Here is an 18728-nt window from a genome sequence, read left to right as displayed (position 1 = left end):
AGGTTCCCGCACACATCCAGGGGAGCCCCGTTTCCGCCTCGTAGCTCGAGATGAGGGATCCTTTCCCTGTTTTGCAGGGAAAGAATTCCCGGCGTTCCCGTCGCATCTCAAGAGGAGGGGCCCTCAACAGGAAAGGGGTGAGGATCTCCAGAGTCGTGCCACCATTCCAAGAGACCCCCAGATGTGTCAGTCCATTACAGAGGAGCCTGTTTTCCCTGCAATGCCTTGACGTTCAAGCCGAGGATCGACTCCCACCACGTGTGCACGTGGAACAGCCCTGTGGGAAAGCCTCGTGGGAAAGCACCGTGGGAAAGACTCGAGGGAAAACCATAGATCCTTTGATCCACGCGGCGGACTGCGTGACACTGCTGCTACCGCTCTGGACGAAAGCGCAAGTGCAGGCCCGCATTCGAGACGAGGACTGACTCCCCTGGGGAGACTCCAGAAGTACCCCAAGATCCATGTCAGCACTGGAGAGGAATCCTCAGGTTCCGGCCCCGAATCCACACAAGGTCTTAGTCCCCAGCATCGACGGGAGAGGAATCCCGAGAGGCCCCCGAGGAACTCGCATGGGGACTGGCCTTTCCTGAGGCCACCAGAGCGGGTCCCTGAGGTCCTCGTCGTAAGTCGAGAGCACCTGCCGCAACTAGAGAAAATCCAGGAGGTTTTGCCCTCCAGGCAAGATGAGGCCCATTTCCCCTGAGGCTTCTCGAGGCTAATCACGTCTAACCACTGGAACTTCCTAAGGGTCCTTCACACCCTTGCTGCAACTCAAGAAGTTCCCCGACATACCCGTCTCCACTCGAGAGGAAGCACGAGGGTCCCGCACACATCCAGGGGAGCCCCGTTTCCGCCTCCTAGCTCGAGATGAGGGATCCTTTCCCTGTTTCGTAGGGAAAGAATTCCAGGCGTTCCCGTCGCATCTCAAGAGGAGGCGCTCTCCACAGGAAAGGCGAGAGGAACTCCAGGGTTGTGCCACCATTTCAAGAGTTCCCCAGATGTGTCAGTCCATTCCAGAGGAACCTGTTTTCCCTGCACTGCCTTCACGTTCAAGCCGAGGATCGGCTCCCACCACGTGTGCACGTGGGACAGCCCTGTGGGAAAGCCCCGTGGGAAAGCCTCGTGGGAAAGACTCGAGGGAAAACCATAGATCCTTTGATCCACGCGGCGGACTCCGTGACACTGCTGCTACCGCTCTGGAGGAAAGCACAAGTGCATGCCCGCATTCGAAACGAGCACTGACTCCCCTGGGGAGACTCCAGAAGTACCCCAAGATCCATGTCAGCACTGGAGAGGAATCCTCAGCTTCCGGACCTGACTCAACACAAGGTCTTAGGCCCCGGCATCGACGGGAGAGGAATCCCGAGAGGCCCCCGAGGACCTCGCATGGGGACTGGCCTTTCCTGAGGCCACCAGAGCGGGTCCCTGTGGTCCCCGTCGTAAGTCGAGAGCACCTGCCGCAACTCTAGAAAATCCAGGAGGTTTTGCCCTCCAGGCGAGATGAGGCCCATTTCCGCTGAGGCTTCTCGAGGCTAATCACATCTAACCAATGGAACTTCCAAAGGGTCCTTCACACCCTTGCTGCAACTCAAGAAGTTCCCCAACATACCCGTCTCCACTCGAGAGGAAGCACGAGGGTCCCGCACACATCCAGGGGAGCACCGTTTCCGCCTTCCAGCTCGAGATGAGGGATCCTTTCCTTGTTTCGTAGGGAAAGAATTCCCGGCGTTCCCGTCGCATCTCAAGAGGAGGCGCTCTCCACAGGAAAGGCGAGAGGAACTCCAGGGTCGTGCCACCATTCCAAGAGACCCCAGATGTGTCAGTCCATTCCAGAGGAACCTGTTTTCCATGTACTGCCTTGACGTTCAAGCCGAAGATAGACTCCCACCACGTGTGCACGTGGGACAGCCCTGTGGGAAAGCCTCGTAGGAAAGCCTCGTGGGAAAGACTCGAGGGAAAACCATAGATCCTTTGATCCACGCGGCGGACTGCGTGACACTGCTGCTACCGCTCTGGAGGAAAGCCCAAGTGCATGCCCGCATTCGAGACGAGGACTGACTCACCTGGGGAGACTCCAGAAGTACCCCAAGATCCATGTCAGCACTGGAGAGGAATCCTCAGGTTCCGGCCCCGACTCCACACAAGGTCTTAGGCCCCGGCATCGACGGGAGAGGAATCCCGAGAGGCCCCCGAGGAAGTCGCATGGGGACTGGCCTTTCCTGAGGCCACCAGAGCGGGTCCCTGAGGTCCCCGTCGTAAGTCGAGAGCACCTGCCGCAACTCTAGTAAATCAAGGAGGTTTTGCCCTCCAGGCGAGATGAGGTCCATTTCCGCTGAGGCTTCTCGAGGCTAATCACATCTAACAACTATAACTTCCAAAGGGTCCTTCACACCCTTGCTGCAACTCAAGCAGTTCCGCGACATACCCGTCTCCACTCGAGAGGAAGCACGTGGGGTCCCGCACACATCCAGGGGAGCCCCGTTTCCGCCTCCTAGCTCGAGATGAGGGATCCTTTCCCTGTTTCGTAGGGAAAGAATTCCCGGCGTTCCCGTCGCATCTCAAGAGGAGGCGCTCTCCACAGGAAAGGCGAGAGGAACTCCAGGGTCGTGCCACCATTCCAAGAGTCCCCCAGATGTGTCAGTCCATTCCAGAGGAACCTGTTTTCCCTGCACTGCCTTGACGTTCAAGCCGAGGATCGACTCCCACCACGTGTGCACGAGGGACAGCCCTGTGGGAAAGCCTCGTGGGAAAGCCTCGTGGGAAAGACTCGAGGGAAAACCATAGATCCTTTGATCCACGCGGCGGACTGCGTGACACTGCTGCTACCGCTCTGGAGGAAAGCGCAAGTGCATGCCCGCATTCGGGACGAGGACTGACTCCCCTGGGGAGACTCCAGAAGTACCCCAAGATCCATGTCAGCACTGGAGAGGAATCTTCAGGTTCCGGCCCCGAATCCACACAAGGTCTTAGTCCCCGGCATCGACGGGAGAGGAATCCTGAGAGGCCCCCGAGGAACTCGCATGGGGACTGGCCTTTCCTGAGGCCACCAGAGCGGGTCCCTGAGGTCCCCGTCGTAAGTCGAGAGCACCTGCCACAACTCGAGAAAATCCAGGACGTTTTGCCCTCCAGGCGAGATGAGGCCCATTTCAGCTGAGGCTTCTCGAGGCTAATCACGTCTAACCACTGGAACTTCCTAAGGGTCCTTCTCACCCTTGCTGCAACTCAAGCAGTTCCGCGACATACCCGTCTCCACTCGAGAGGAAGCACGTGGGGTCCCGCACACATCCAGGGGAGCCCCGTTTCCGCCTCCTAGCTCGAGATGAGGGATCCTTTCCCTGTTTCGTAGGGAAAGAATTCCCGGCGTTCCCGTCGCATCTCAAGAGGAGGCTCTCTCCACAGGAAAGGCGAGAGGAACTCCAGGGTCGTGCCACCATTCCAAGAGTCCCCCAGATGGGTCAGTCCATTCCAGAGGAACCTGTTTTCCCTGCACTGCCTTGACGTTCAAGCCGACGATCGACTCCCACCACGTGTGCACGTGGGACAGCCCTGTGGGAAAGCCTCGTGGGAAAGCCTCTTGGGAAAGACTCGAGGGAAAACCATAGATCCTTTGATCCCCGCGGCGGACTGCGTGACACTGCTGCTACTGGTCTGGAGGAAAGCGCAAGTGCATGCCCGCATTCGAGACGAGGACTGACTCCCCTGGGGAGACTCCAGAAGTACCCCAAGATCCATGTCAGCACTGGAGAGGAATCCTCAGGTTCCGGCCCCGACTCCACACAAGGTCTTAGTCCCCGGCATCGACGGGAGAGGAATCCCGAGAGGCCCCCGAGGAACTCGCATGGGGTCTAGCCTTTCCTGAGGCCACCAGAGCGGGTCCCTGAGGTCCCCGTCGTAAGTCGAGAGCACCTGCCGCAACTCGAGAAAATCCACGAGGTTTTGCCCTTCAGGCGAGATGAGGCCCATTTCCGCTGAGGCTTCTCGAGGCTAATCACGTCTAACCACTGGAACTTCCTAAGGGTCCTTCTCACCCTTGCTGCAACTCAAGAAGTTCCTCGACATACCCGTCTCCACTCGAGAGGAAGCACGTGGGGTCCCGCACACATCCAGGGGAGCCCCGTTTCCGCCTCCTAGCTCGAGATGAGGGATCCTTTCCCTGTTTCGTAGTGAAAGAATTCCCGGCGTTCCCGTCGCATCTCAAGAGGAGGCGCTCTCCACAGGAAAGGCGAGAGGAACTCCAGGGTCGTGCCACCATTCCACGAGTCCACCAGATGTGTCAGTCCATTCCAGAGGAACCTGTTTTCCCTGCACTGCATTGAGGTTCAAGCCGAGGATCGACTCCCACCACGTGTGCACGTGGGACAGCCCTGTGGGAAAGCCTCGTGGGAAAGCCTCGTGGGAAAGACTCGAGGGAAAACCATAGATCCTTTGATCCACGCGGCGGACTGCGTGACACTGCTGCTACCGCTCTGGAGGAAAGCGCAAGTGCATGCCCGCATTCGAGACGAGGACTGACTCCCCTGGGGAGACTCCAGAAGTACCCCAAGATCCATGTCAGCACTGGAGAGGAATCCTCAGGTTCCGGCCCCGACTCCACACAAGGTCTTAGGCCCCGGCATCGACGGGAGCGGAATCCCGAGAGGCCCCCGAGGAACTCGCATGGGGACTGGCCTTTCCTGAGGCCACCAGAGCGGGTCCCTGAGGTCCCCGTCGTAAGTCGAGAGCACCTGCCGCAACTCGAGAAAATCCAGGAGGTTTTGCCCTCCAGGCGAGATGAGGCCCATTTCCGCTGAGGCTTCTCGAGGCTAATCACATCTGACCACTGGAACTTCCAAAGGGTCCTTCACACCCTTGCTGCAACTCCAGAAGTTCCCCGACATACCCGTCTCCACTCGAGAGGAAGCACGAGGGTCCCGCACACATCCAGAGGAGCCACGTTTCCGACTCCTAGCTCGAAATGAGGGATCCTTTCCCTGTTTCGTAGGGAAAGAATTCCCGGCGTTCCCGTCGCATCTCAAGAGGAGACGCTCTCCACAGGAAAGGCGAGAGGAACTCCAGGGTCGTGCCACCATTCCAAGAGTCCACCAGATGTGTCAGTCCATTCCAGAGGAACCTGTTTTCCCTGCACTGCCTTGACGTTCAAGCCGAGGATCGACTCCCACCACGTGTGCACGTGGGACAGCCCTGTGGGAAAGCCTCGTGGGAAAGCCTCGTGGGAAAGACTCGAGGGAAAACCATAGATCCTTTGATCCACGCGGCGGACTGCGTGATACTGCTGCTACCGCTCTGGAGGAAAGCGCAAGTGCATGCCCGCATTCGAGACGAGGACTGACTCCCCTGGGGAGACTCCAGAAGTACCCCAAGATCCATGTCAGCACTGGAGAGGAATGCTCAGGTTCCGGCCCCGAATCCACACAAGGTCTTAGTCCCCGGCATCGACGGGAGAGGAATCCTGAGAGGCCCCCGAGGAACTCGCATGGGGACTGGCCTTTACTGAGGCCACCAGAGCGGGTCCCTGAGGTCCCCGTCGTAAGTCGAGAGCACCTGCCACAACTCGAGAAAATCCAGGAGGTTTTGCCCTCCAGGCGAGATGAGGCCCATTACCGCTGAGGCTTCTCGAGGCTAATCACGTCTAACCACTGGAACTTCCTAAGGGTCCTTCTCACCCTTGCTGCAACTCAAGCAGTTCCGCGACATACCCGTCTCCACTCGAGAGGAAGCACGTGGGGTCCCACACACATCCAGGGGAGCCCCGTTTCCGCCTCCTAGCTCGAGATGAGGGATCCTTTCCCTGTTTCGTAGGGAAAGAATTCCCGGCGTTCCCGTCGCATCTCAAGAGGAGGCGCTCTCCACAAGAAAGGGGAGAAGAACACCAGGGTCGTGCCACCATTCCAAGAGACCCCCAGATGTGTCAGTCCATTCCAGAGGAACCTGTTTTCCCTGCACTGCCTTGACGTTCAAGCCGAGGATCGACTCCCACCACGTGTGCACGTGGGACAGCCCTGTGGGAAAGCCTTGTGGGAAAGCCTCGTGGGAAAGACTTGAGGGAAAACCATAGATCCTTTGATCCACGCGGCGGACTTCGTGACACTGCTGCTACCGCTCTGGAGGAAAGCGCAAGCGCATGACCGCATTCGAGACGAGGACTGACTCCCCTGGGGAGACTCCAGAAGTACCCCAAGATCCATGTCAGCACTGGAAAGGAATCCTCAGGTTCCGGCCCCGACTCCACACAAGGTCTTAGTCCCCGGCATCGACGGGAGAGGAATCCCGAGAGGCCCCCGAGGAACTCGCATGGGGTCTAGCCTTTCCTGAGGCCACCAGAGCGGGTCCCTGAGGTCCCCGTCGTAAGTCGAGAGCACCTGCCGCAACTCGAGAAAATCCACGAGGTTTTGCCCTTCAGGCGAGATGAGGCCCATTTCCGCTGAGGCTTCTCGAGGCTAATCACGTCTAACCACTGGAACTTCCTAAGGGTCCTTCTCACCTTTGCTGCAACTCAAGAAGTTCCTCGACATACCCGTCTCCACTCGAGAGGAAGCACGTGGGGTCCCGCACACATCCAGGGGAGCCCCGTTTCCGCCTCCTAGCTCGAGATGAGGGATCCTTTCCCTGTTTCGTAGTGAAAGAATTCCCGGCGTTCCCGTCAAATCTCAAGAGGAGGCGCTCTCCACAGGAAAGGCGAGAGGAACTCCAGGGTCGTGCCAACATTCCACGAGTCCACCAGATGTGTCAGTCCATTCCAGAGGAACCTGTTTTCCCTGCACTGCATTGACGTTCAAGCCGAGGATCGACTCCCACCACGTGTGCACGTGGGACAGCCCTGTGGGAAAGCCTCGTGGGAAAGCCTCGTGGGAAAGACTCGAGGGAAAATCATAGATCCTTTGATCCACGCGGCGGACTGCGTGACACTGCTGCTACCGCTCTGGAGGAAAGCGCAAGTGCATGCCCGCATTCGAGACGGGGACTGACTCCCCTGGGGAGACTCCAGAAGTACCCCAAGATCCATGTCAGCACTGGAGAGGAATCCTCAGGTTCCGGCCCCTACTCCACAGAAGGTCTTAGGCCCCGGCATCGACGGGAGAGGAATCCCCAGAGGACCCGGAGGAACTCGCATGGGGACTGGCCTTTCCTGAGGCCTCCAGAGCGGGTCCCTGAGGTCCCCGTCGTAAGTCGAGAGCACCTGCCGCAACTCGAGAAAATCCAGGAGGTTTTGCCCTCCAGGCGAGATGAGGCCCATTTCCGCTGAGGCTTCTCGAGGCTAATAACATCTAACCACTGGAACTTCCAAAGGGTCCTTCACACCCTTGCTGCAACTCAAGCAGTTCCGCGACATACCCGTCTCCACTCGAGAGGAAGCACGTGGGGTCCCGCACACATACAGGGGAGCCCCGTTTCCGCCTCCTAGCTCGAGATGAGGGATCCTTTCCCTGTTTCGTAGGGATAGAATTCCCGGCGTTCCGTCGCATCTCAAGAGGAGGCGCTCTCCACAGGAAAGGCTAGAGGAACTCCAGGGTCGTGCCACCATTCCAAGAGACCCCCAGATGTGTCAGTCCATTCCAGAGGAACCTGTTTTCCCTGCACTGCCTTGACGTTCAAGCTGAGGATCGACTCCCACCACGTGTGCACGTGGGACAGCCCTGTGGGAAAGCCTCGTGGGAAAGCCTCGTGGGAAAGACTCGAGGGAAAACCGTAGATCCTTTGATCCACGCGTCGGACTGCGTGACACTGCTGCTACCGCTCTGGAGGAAAGCGCAAGTGCATGCCCGCATTCGAGACGGGGACTGACTCCCCTGGGGAGACTCCAGAAGTACCCCAAGATCCATGTCAGCACTGGAGAGGAATCCTCAGGTTCCGGCCCCGACTCCACACAAGGTCTTAGGCCCCGCCATCGACGGGAGAGGAATCCCGAGAGGCCCCTGAGGAACTCGCATGGGGACTGGCCTTTCCTGAGGCCACCAGAGCGGGTTCCTGAGGTCCCAGTCGTAAGTCGAGAGCACCTGCCGCAACTCGAGAAAATCCAGGAGGTTTTGCCCGCCAGGCGAGATGAGGCCCATTTCCGCTGAGGCTTCTCGAGGCTAATCAGTTCTAACCACTGGAACTTCCTAAGGGTCCTTCACACCCTTGCTGCAACTCAAGAAGTTCCGCGACATACCCGTCTCCACTCGAGAGGAAGCACGTGGGGTCCCGCACACATCCAGGGGAGCCCCGTTTCCGCCTCCTAGCTCGAGATGAGGGATCCTTTCCCTGTTTCGTAGGGAAAGAATTCCCGGCGTTCCCGTCGCATCTGAAGAGGAGGCGCTCTCCACAGGAAAGAGGAGAGGAACTCCAGGGTCGTGGCACCATTCCAAGAGACCCCCAGATGTGTCAGTCCATTCCAGAGGAACCTGTTTTCCCTGCACTGCCTTGACGTTCAAGAAGAGGATCGACTCCCACCACGTGTGCACGTGGGACAGCCCTGTGGGAAAGCCTCGTGGGAAAGCCTCGTGGGAAAGACTCGAGGGAAAACCATAGATCCTTTGATCCACGCGGCGGACTGCGTGACACTGCTGCTACCGCTCTGGAGGAAAGCGCAAGTGCATGCCCGCATTCGAGACGAGGACTGACTCCCCTGGGGAGACTCCAGAAGTACCCCAAGATCCATGTCAGCACTGGAGAGGAATCCTCAGGTTCCGGCCCCGACTCCACACAAGGTCTTAGGCACCGGCATCGACGGGAGAGGAATCCCGAGAGGCCCCCGAGGAACTCGCATGGGGACTGGCCTTTCCTGAGGTCACCAGAGCGGGTCCCTGAGGTCCCCGTCGTAAGTCGAGAGCACTTGCCGCAACTCGAGAAAATCCAGGAGGTTTTGCCCTCCAGGCGAGATGAGGCCCATTTCCGCTGAGGCTTCTCGAGGCTAATCACATCTAACCACTGGAACATCCAAAGGGTCTTCACACCTTTGCTGCAACTCAAGAAGTTCCCCGACATACCCGTCTCCACTCGAGAGGAAGCACGTGGGGTCCCGCACACATCCAGGGGAACCCCGTTTCCGCCTCCTAGCTCGAGAAGAGGGATCCTTTCCCTGTTTCGTAGGGAAAGAATTCCCGGCGTTCCCGTCGCATCTCAAGAGGAGGCGCTCTCCACAGGAAAGGCGAGAGGAACTCCAGGGTCGTGCCACCATTCCAAGAGTCCCCGAGAAGCGTCAGTCCATTCCAGAGGAACCTGTTTTCCCTGCACTGCCTTGACGTTCAAGCCGAGGATCGACTCCCACCACGTGTGCACGTGGGACAGCCCTGTGGGAAAGCCTCGTGGGAAAGCCTCGTGGGAAAGACTCGAGGGAAAACCATGGATCCTTTGATCCACGCGGTGGATTGCGTGACACTGCTGCTACCGCTCTGGAGGAAAGCGCAAGTGCATGCCCGCATTCGAGACGAGGACTGACTCCCCAGGGGAGACTCCAGAAGTACCCCAAGATCCATGTCAGCACTGGAGAGGAATCCTCAGGTTCCGGCCCCGACTCCACACAAGGTCTTAGGCACCGGCATCGACGGGAGAGGAATCCCGAGAGGCCCCCGGGGAACTCGCATGGGGACTGGCCTTTCCTGAGGCCTCCAGAGCGGGTCCCTGAGGTCCCCGTCGTAAGTCGAGAGCACCTGCCGCAACTCGAGAAAATCCAGGAGGTTTTGCCCTCCAGGCGAGATGAGGCACATTTCCGCTGAGGCTTCTCAAGGCTAATCACGTCTAACCACTGGAACTTCCAAAGGGTCCTTCACACCCTTGCTGCAACTCAAGAAGTTCCCCGACATACCCGGCTCCACTCGAGAAGAATCACGTGGGGTCCCGCACACATCCAGGGGAGCCCCGTTTCCGCCTGCTAGCTCGAGATGAGGGATCCTTTCCCTGTTTCGTAGGGAAAGAATTCCCGGCGTTCCCGTCGCATCTCAAGAGGAGGCGCTCTCCACAGGAAAGGCGAGAGGAACTCCAGGGTCGTGCCACCATTCCAAGAGTCCCCCAGATGTGTCAGTCCATTCCAGAGGAACCTGTTTTCCCTGCACTGCCTTGACGTTCTAGCCGAGGATCGACTCCCACCACGTGTGCACGTGGGACAGCCCTGTGGGAAAGCCTCGTGGGAAAGCCTCGTGGGAAAGACTCGAGGGAAAACCATAGATCCTTTGATCCACGCGGCGGACTGCGTGACACTGCTGCTACCGCCCTGGAGGAAAGCTCAAGTGCATGCCCGCATTCGAGACGAGGACTGACTCCCCTGGGGAGACTCCAGAAGTACCCCAAGATCCATGTCAGCACTGGAGAGGAATCCTCAGATTCCGGCCCCGACTCCACACAAGGTCTTAGGCCCCGGCATCGACGGGAGAGGAATCCCGAGAGGCCCCCGAGGAACTCGCATGGGGACTGGCCTTTCCTGAGGCCACCAGAGCGGGTCCCTGAGGTCCCCGTCGTAAGCCGAGAGCACCTGCCGCAACTCGAGAAAATCCAGGAGGTTTTGCCCTCCAGGCGAGATGAGGCCCATTTCCGCTGAGGCTTCTCGAGGCTAATCACGTCTAACCACTGGAACATCCAAAGGGTCCTTCTCACCCTTGCTGCAACTCAAGAAGTTCCACGACATACCCGTCTCCACTCGAGAGGAAGCACCAGGGTCCCGCACACATCCAGGGGAGCCCCGTTTCCGCCTCCTAGCTCGAGATGAGGGATCCTTTCCCTGTTTAGTAGGGAAAGAATTCCCGGCGTTCCCGTCGCATTCAAGAGGAGGCGCTCTCCACAGGAAAGGCGAGAGGAACTCCAGGATCGTGGCACCATTCCAAGAGACCCCCAGATATGTCAGTCCATTCCAGAGGAACCTGTTTTCCCTGCACTGCATTGACGTTCAAGCCGAGGATCGACTCCCACCACGTGTGCACGTGGGACAGCCCTGTGGGAAAGCCTCGTGGGAAAGCCTCGTGGGAAAGACTCGAGGGAAAACCATAGATCCATTGATCCACGCGGCGGACTGCGTGACACTGCTGCTACCGCTCTGGAGGAAAGCGCAAGTGCATGCCCGCATTCGAGACGAGGACTGACTCCCCTGGGGAGACTCCAGAAGTACCCCAAGATCCATGTCAGCACTGGAGAGGAATCCTCAGGTTCCGGCCCCGACTCCACACAAGGTCTTAGGCCCCGGAATCGACGGGAGAGGAATCCCGAGAGGCCCCCGAGGAACTCGCATGGGGACTAGCCTTTCCTGAGGTCTCCGGAGCGGGGCCCTGAGGTCCCCGTCGTAAGTCGAGAGCACCTGCCGCAACTCGAGAAAATCCAGGAGGTTTTGCCTTCCAGGCGAGATGAGGCCCATTTCCGCTGAGGCTTCTCGATGCTAATCATATCTAACCACTGGAACTTCCAAAGGGTCCTTCACACCCTTGCTGCAACTCAAGCAGTTCCGCGACATAACCGTCTCCACACGAGAGGAAGCACGGGGGGTCCCCCACACATCCAGGGGAGCCCCGTTTCCGCCTCCTAGCTCGAGATGAGGGAACCTTTCCCTGTTTCGTAGGGAAAGAATTCCCGGCGTTCCCGTCGCATTCAAGAGGAGGCGCTCTCCACAGGAAAGGCGAGAGGAACTCCAGGATCGTGGCACCATTCCAAGAGACCCCCAGATATGTCAGTCCATTCCAGAGGAACCTGTTTTCCCTGCACTGCCTTGACGTTCAATCCGTGGATCGACTCCCACCACGTGTGCACGTGGGACAGCCCTGTGGGAAAGCCTCGTGGGAAAGCCTCGTGGGAAAGACTCGAGGGAAAACCATAGATCAATTTATCCACGCGGCGGACTGCGAGACACTGCTGCTACCGCTCTGGAGGAAAGCGCAAGTGCATGCCCGCATTCGAGACGAGGACTGACTCCCCTGGGGAGACTCCAGAAGTACCCCAAGATCCATGTCAGCACTGGAGAGGAATCCTCAGGTTCCGGCCCCGACTCCACACAAGGTCTTAGGCCCCGGCATCGACGGGAGAGGAATCCCGAGAGGCCCCCGCGGAACTCGCATGGGGACTAGCCTTTCCTGAGGCCTCCAGAGCGGGGCCCTGAGGTCCCCGTCGTAAGTCGAGAGCACCTGCCGCAACTCGAGAAAATCCAGGAGGTTTTCCCCTCCAGGCGAAATGAGGCCCATTTCCGCTGAGGCTTCTAGATGCTAATCATATCTAACCACTGGAACTTCCAAAGGGTCCTTCACACCCTTGCTGCAACTCAAGCAGTTCCGCGACATACCCGTCTCCACTCGAGAGGAAGCACGTGGGGTCCCGCACACATCCAGGGGAGCCCCGTTTCCGCCTCCTACCTCGAGATGAGGGATCCTTTCCCTGTTTAGTAGGGAAAGAATTCCCGGCATTCCCGTCGCATCTCAAGAGGAGGCGCTCTCCACAGGAAAGGCGAGAGGAACTCCAGGATCGTGGCACCATTCCAAGAGACCCCCAGATATGTCAGTCCATTCCAGAGGAACCTGTTTTCCGTGCACTGCCTTGACGTTCAAGCCGAGGATCGACTCCCACCACGTGTGCACGTGGGACAGCCCTGTGGGAAAGCCTCGTGGGAAAGCCTCGTGGGAAAGACTCGAGGGAAAACCATAGATCCTTTGATCCACGCGGCGGACTACGTGACGCTGCTGCTACCGCTCTGGAGGAAAGCGCAAGTGCATGCCCGCATTCGGGACGAGGACTGACTCCCCTGGGGAGACTCCAGAAGAACCCCAAGATCCATGTCAGCACTGGAGAGGAATCCTCAGGTTCCGGCCCCGACTCCACACAAGGTCTTAGGCCCCGGCATCGACGGGAGAGGAATCCCGAGAGGCCCCCGAGGAACTCGCATGGGGACTGGCCTTTCCTGAGACCACCAGAGCGGTTCCCTGAGGTCCCCGTCGTAAGTCGAGAGCACCTGCCGCAACTCGAGAAAATCCAGGAGGTTTTGCCCTCCAGGCGAGATGAGGCCCATTTCCGCTGAGGCTTCTCGAGGCCAATCACATCTAACCACTGGAACTTCCAAAGGGTCCTTCACACCATTGCTGCAACTCAAGAAGTTCCCCGACATACCCGTCTCCACTCGAGAGGAAGCACGTGGGGTCCCGCACACATCCAGGGGAGCCCCGTTTCCGCCTCCTAGCTCGAGATGAGGTATCCTTTCCCTGTTTCATAGGGAAAGAATTCCCGGCGTTCCCGTCGCATCTCAAGAGGAGGCGCTCTCCACAGGAAAGGCGAGAGGAACTCCAGGGTCGTGCCACCATTCCAAGAGTCCCCGAGAAGCGTCAGTCCATTCCAGAGGAACCTGTTTTCCCTGCACTGCCTTGACGTTCAAGCCGAGGATCGACTCCCACCACGTGTGCACGTGGGACAGCCCTGTGGGAAAGCCTCGTGGGAAAGCCTCGTGGGAAAGACTCGAGGGAAACCCATAGATCCATTGATCCACGCGGCGGACTGCGTGACACTGCTGCTACCGCTCTGGAGGAAAGCGCAAGTGCATGCCTGCATTCGAGACGAGGACTGACTCCCCTGGGGAGACTCCAGAAGTACCCCAAGATCCATGTCAGCACTGGAGAGGAATCCTCAGGTTCCGGCCCCGACTCCACACAAGGTCTTAGGCCCCGGCATCGACGGGAGAGGAATCCCGAGAGGCCCCCGAGGAACTCGCATGGGGACTAGCCTTTCCTGAGGCCTCCGGAGCGGGGCCCTGAGGTCCCCGTCGTAAGTCGAGAGCACCTGCCGCAACTCGAGAAAATCCAGGAGGTTTTGCCCTCCAGGCGAGATGACGCGCATTTCCATTGAGGCTTCTCGATGCTAATCATATCTAACCACTGGAACTTCCAAAGGGTCCTTCACACCCTTGCTGCAACTCAAGCAGTTCCGCGACATACCCGTCTCCACTCGAGAGGAAGCACGTGGGGACCCGCACACATCCAGGGGAGCCCTGTTTCCGCCTCCTAGCTCGAGATGAGGGATCGTTTCCCTGTTTAGTAGGGAAAGAATTCCCGGCGTTCCCGTCGCATCTCAAGAGGAGGCGCTCTCCACAGGAAAGGCGAGAGGAACTCCAGGATCGTGGCACCATTCCAAGAGACCCCCAGATATGTCAGTCCATTCCAGAGGAACCTGTTTTCCCTGCACTGCCTTGACGTTCAAGCCGAGGATCGACTCCCACCACGTGTGCACGTGGGACAGCCCTGTGGGAAAGCCTCGTGGGAAAGCCTCGTGGGAAAGACTCGAGGGAAAACCATAGATCCTTTGATCCACGCGGTGGACTGCGTGACGCTGCTGCTACCGCTCTGGAGGAAAGCGCAAGTGCATGCCCGCATTCGAGACGAGGACTGACTCCCCTGGGGAGACTCCAGAAGAACCCCAAGATCCATGTCAGCACTGGAGAGGAATCCTCAGGTTCCGGCCCCGACTCCACACAAGGTCTTAGGCCCCGGCATCGACAGGAGAGGAATCCCGAGAGGCCCCCGAGGAACTCGCATGGGGACTGGCCTTTCCTGAGGCCACCAGAGCGGGGCCCTGAGGTCCCCGTCGTAAGTCGAGAGCACCGGCCGCAACTCGAGAAAATCCAGGAGGTTTTGGCCTCCAGGCGAGATGAGGCCCATTTCCGCTGAGGCTTCTCGAGGCTAATCACATCTAACCACTGGAACTTCCAAAGGGTCCTTCACACCCTTGCTGCAACTCAAGAAGTTCCCGACATACCCGTCTCCACTCGAGAGGAAGCACGTGGGGTCCCGCACACATCCAGGGGAGCCCCGTTTCCGCCTCCTAGCTCGAGATGAGGGATCCTTTCCCTGTTTAGTAGGGAAAGAAAACCCGGCGTTCTCGTCGCATCTCAAGAGGAGGCGCTCTCCACAGGAAAGGCGAGAGGAACTCCAGGGTCGTGCCACCATTCCAAGAGACCCCCAGATGTGTCAGTCCATTACAGAGGAAGCTGTTTTCCCTGCACTGCCTTGACGTTCAAGCCGAGGATCGACTCCCACCACGTGTGCACGTGGGACAGCCCTGTGGGAAAGCCTCGTGGGAAAGCCTCGTGGGAAAGACTCGAGGGAAAACCATGGATCCTTTGATCCACGCGGTGGATTGCGTGACACTGCTGCTACCGCTCTGGAGGAAAGCGCAAGTGCATGCCCGCATTCGAGACGAGGACTGACTCCCCAGGGGAGACTCCAGAAGTACCCCAAGATCCATGTCAGCACTGGAGAGGAATCCTCAGGTTCCGGCCCCGACTCCACACAAGGTCTTAGGCACCGGCATCGACGGGAGAGGAATCCCGAGAGGCCCCCGGGGAACTCGCATGGGGACTGGCCTTTCCTGAGGCCTCCAGAGCGGGTCCCTGAGGTCCCCGTCGTAAGTCGAGAGCACCTGCCGCAACTCGAGAAAATCCAGGATGTTTTGCCCTCCAGGCGAGATGAGGCACATTTCCGCTGAGGCTTCTCAAGGCTAATCACGTCTAACCACTGGAACTTCCAAAGGGTCCTTCACACCCTTGCTGCAACTCAAGAAGTTCCCCGACATACCCGGCTCCACTCGAGAAGAATCACGTGGGGTCCCGCACACATCCAGGGGAGCCCCGTTTCCGCCTGCTAGCTCGAGATGAGGGATCCTTTCCCTGTTTCGTAGGGAAAGAATTCCCGGCGTTCCCGTCGCATCTCAAGAGGAGGCGCTCTCCACAGGAAAGGCGAGAGGAACTCCAGGGTCGTGCCACCATTCCAAGAGTCCCCCAGATGTGTCAGTCCATTCCAGAGGAACCTGTTTTCCCTGCACTGCCTTGACGTTCTAGCCGAGGATCGACTCCCACCACGTGTGCACGTGGGACAGCCCTGTGGGAAAGCCTCGTGGGAAAGCCTCGTGGGAAAGACTCGAGGGAAAACCATAGATCCTTTGATCCACGCGGCGGACTGCGTGACACTGCTGCTACCGCCCTGGAGGAAAGCTCAAGTGCATGCCCGCATTCGAGACGAGGACTGACTCCCCTGGGGAGACTCCAGAAGTACCCCAAGATCCATGTCAGCACTGGAGAGGAATCCTCAGATTCCGGCCCCGACTCCACACAAGGTCTTAGGCCCCGGCATCGACGGGAGAGGAATCCCGAGAGGCCCCCGAGGAACTCGCATGGGGACTGGCCTTTCCTGAGGCCACCAGAGCGGGTCCCTGAGGTCCCCGTCGTAAGTCGAGAGCACCTGCCGCAACTCGAGAAAATCCAGGAGGTTTTGCCCTCCAGGCGAGATGAGGCCCATTTCCGCTGAGGCTTCTCGAGGCTAATCACGTCTAACCACTGGAACATCCAAAGGGTCCTTCTCACCCTTGCTGCAACTCAAGAAGTTCCACGACATACCCGTCTCCACTCGAGAGGAAGCACCAGGGTCCCGCACACATCCAGGGGAGCCCCGTTTCCGCCTCCTAGCTCGAGATGAGGGATCCTTTCCCTGTTTAGTAGGGAAAGAATTCCCGGCGTTCCCGTCGCATTCAAGAGGAGGCGCTCTCCACAGGAAAGGCGAGAGGAACTCCAGGATCGTGGCACCATTCCAAGAGACCCCCAGATATGTCAGTCCATTCCAGAGGAACCTGTTTTCCCTGCACTGCCTTGACGTTCAAGCCGAGGATCGACTCCCACCACGTGTGCACGTGGGACAGCCCTGTGGGAAAGCCTCGTGGGAAAGCCTCGTGGGAAAGACTCGAGGGAAAACCATAGATCCTTTGATCCATGCGGCGGACTACGTGAAGCTGCTGCTACCGCTCTGGAGGAAAGCGCAAGTGCATGCCCGCATTCGAGACGAGGACTGACTCCCCTGGGGAGACTCCAGAAGAACCCCAAGATCCATGTCAGCACTGGAGAGGAATCCTCAGGTTCCGGCCCCGACTCCACACAAGGTCTTAGGCCCCGGCATCGACGGGAGAGGAATCCCGAGAGGCCCCCGAGGAACTCGCATGGGGACTGGCCTTTCCTGAGGCCACCAGAGCGGGTCCCTGAGGTCCCCGTCGTAAGTCGAGAGCACCTGCCGCAACTCGAGAAAATCCAGGAGGTTTTGGCCTCCAGGCGAGATGAGGATCATTTCCGCTGAGGCTTCTCGATGCTAATCATATCTAACCACTGGAACTTCCAAAGGGTCCTTCACACCCTTGCTGCAACTCAAGCAGTTCCGCGACATACCCGTCTCCACTCGAGAGGAAGCACGTGGGGTCCCGCACACATCAAGGGGAGCCCCGTTTCCGCCTCCTAGCTCGAGATGAGGGATCCTTTCCCTGTTTAGTAGGGAAAGAATTCCCGGCGTTCCCGTCGCATCTCAAGAGGAGGCGCTCTCCACAGGAAAGGCGAGAGGAACTCCAGGATCGTGGCACCATTCCAAGAGACCCCCAGATATGTCAGTCCATTCCAGAGGAACCTGTTTTCCCTGCACTGCCTTGACGTTCAAGCCGAGGATCGACTCCCACCACGTGTGCACGTGGGACAGCCCTGTGGGAAAGCCTCGTGGGAAAGCCTCGTGGGAAAGACTCGAGGGAAAACCATAGATCCTTTGATCCACGCGGCGGACTGCGTGACGCTGCTGCTACCGCTCTGGAGGAAAGCGCAAGTGCATGCCCGCATTCGAGACGAGGACTGACTCCCCTGGGGAGACTCCAGAAGTACCCCAAGATCCATGTCAGCACTGGAGAGGAATCCTCAGGTTCTGGTCCCGACTCCACACAAGGTCTTAGGCCCCGGCATCGACGGGAAAGGAATCCCGAGAGGCCCCGAGGAACTCGCATGGGGACTGGCCTTTCCTGAAGCCACCAGAGCGGGTCCCTGAGGTCCCCGTCGTAAGTCGAGAGCACCTGCCGCAACTCGAGAAAATCCAGGAGGTTTTGCCCTCCAGCCGAGATGAGGCCCATTTCCGCTGAGGCTTCTCGAGGCTAATCAGTTCTAACCACTGGAACTTCCTAAGGGTCCTTCACACCCTTGCTGCAACTCAAGAAGTTCCCCGACATACCCGTCTCCACTCGAGAGGAAGCACGTGGGGTCCCGCACACATCCAGGGGAGCCCCGTTTCCGCCTCCTAGCTCGAGATGAGGGATCCTTTCCCTGTTTCGTAGGGAAAGAATTCCCGGCGTTCCCGTCGCATCTCAAGAGGAGGCGCTCTCCACAGGAAAGGCGAGAGGAACTCCAGGATCGTGGCACCATTCCAAGAGACCCCCAGATATGTCAGTCCATTCCAGAGGAACCTGTTTTCCCTGCACTGCCTTGACGTTCAAGCCGAGGATCGACTCCCACCACGTGTGCACGTGGGACAGTCCTGTGGGAAAGCCTCGTGGGAAAGCCTCGTGGGAAAGACTCGAGGGAAAACCATAGATCCTTTGATCCACGCGGCGGACTGCGTGACGCTGCTGCTACCGCTCTGGAGGAAAGCGCAAGTGCATGCCCGCATTCGAGACGAGGACTGACTCCCCTGGGGAGACTCCAGAAGTACCCCAAGATCCATGTCAGCACTGGAGAGGAATCCTCAGGTTCTGGTCCCGACTCCACACAAGGTCTTAGGCCCCGGCATCGACGGGAAAGGAATCCCGAGAGGCCCCGAGGAACTCGCATGGGGACTGGCCTTTCCTGAAGCCACCAGAGCGGGTCCCTGAGGTCCCCGTCGTAAGTCGAGAGCACCTGCCGCAACTCGAGAAAATCCAGGAGGTTTTGCCCTCCAGCCGAGATGAGGCCCATTTCCGCTGAGGCTTCTCGAGGCTAATCAGTTCTAACCACTGGAACTTCCTAA

This window comes from Ovis canadensis, chromosome 11, assembly GCF_042477335.2.
Source record: "Ovis canadensis isolate MfBH-ARS-UI-01 breed Bighorn chromosome 11, ARS-UI_OviCan_v2, whole genome shotgun sequence".
NCBI lineage: Eukaryota > Metazoa > Chordata > Mammalia > Artiodactyla > Bovidae > Ovis > Ovis canadensis.
The sequence above is the reverse complement of the archived record's forward strand: the minus strand, read 5'-3'. Positions refer to the sequence as shown.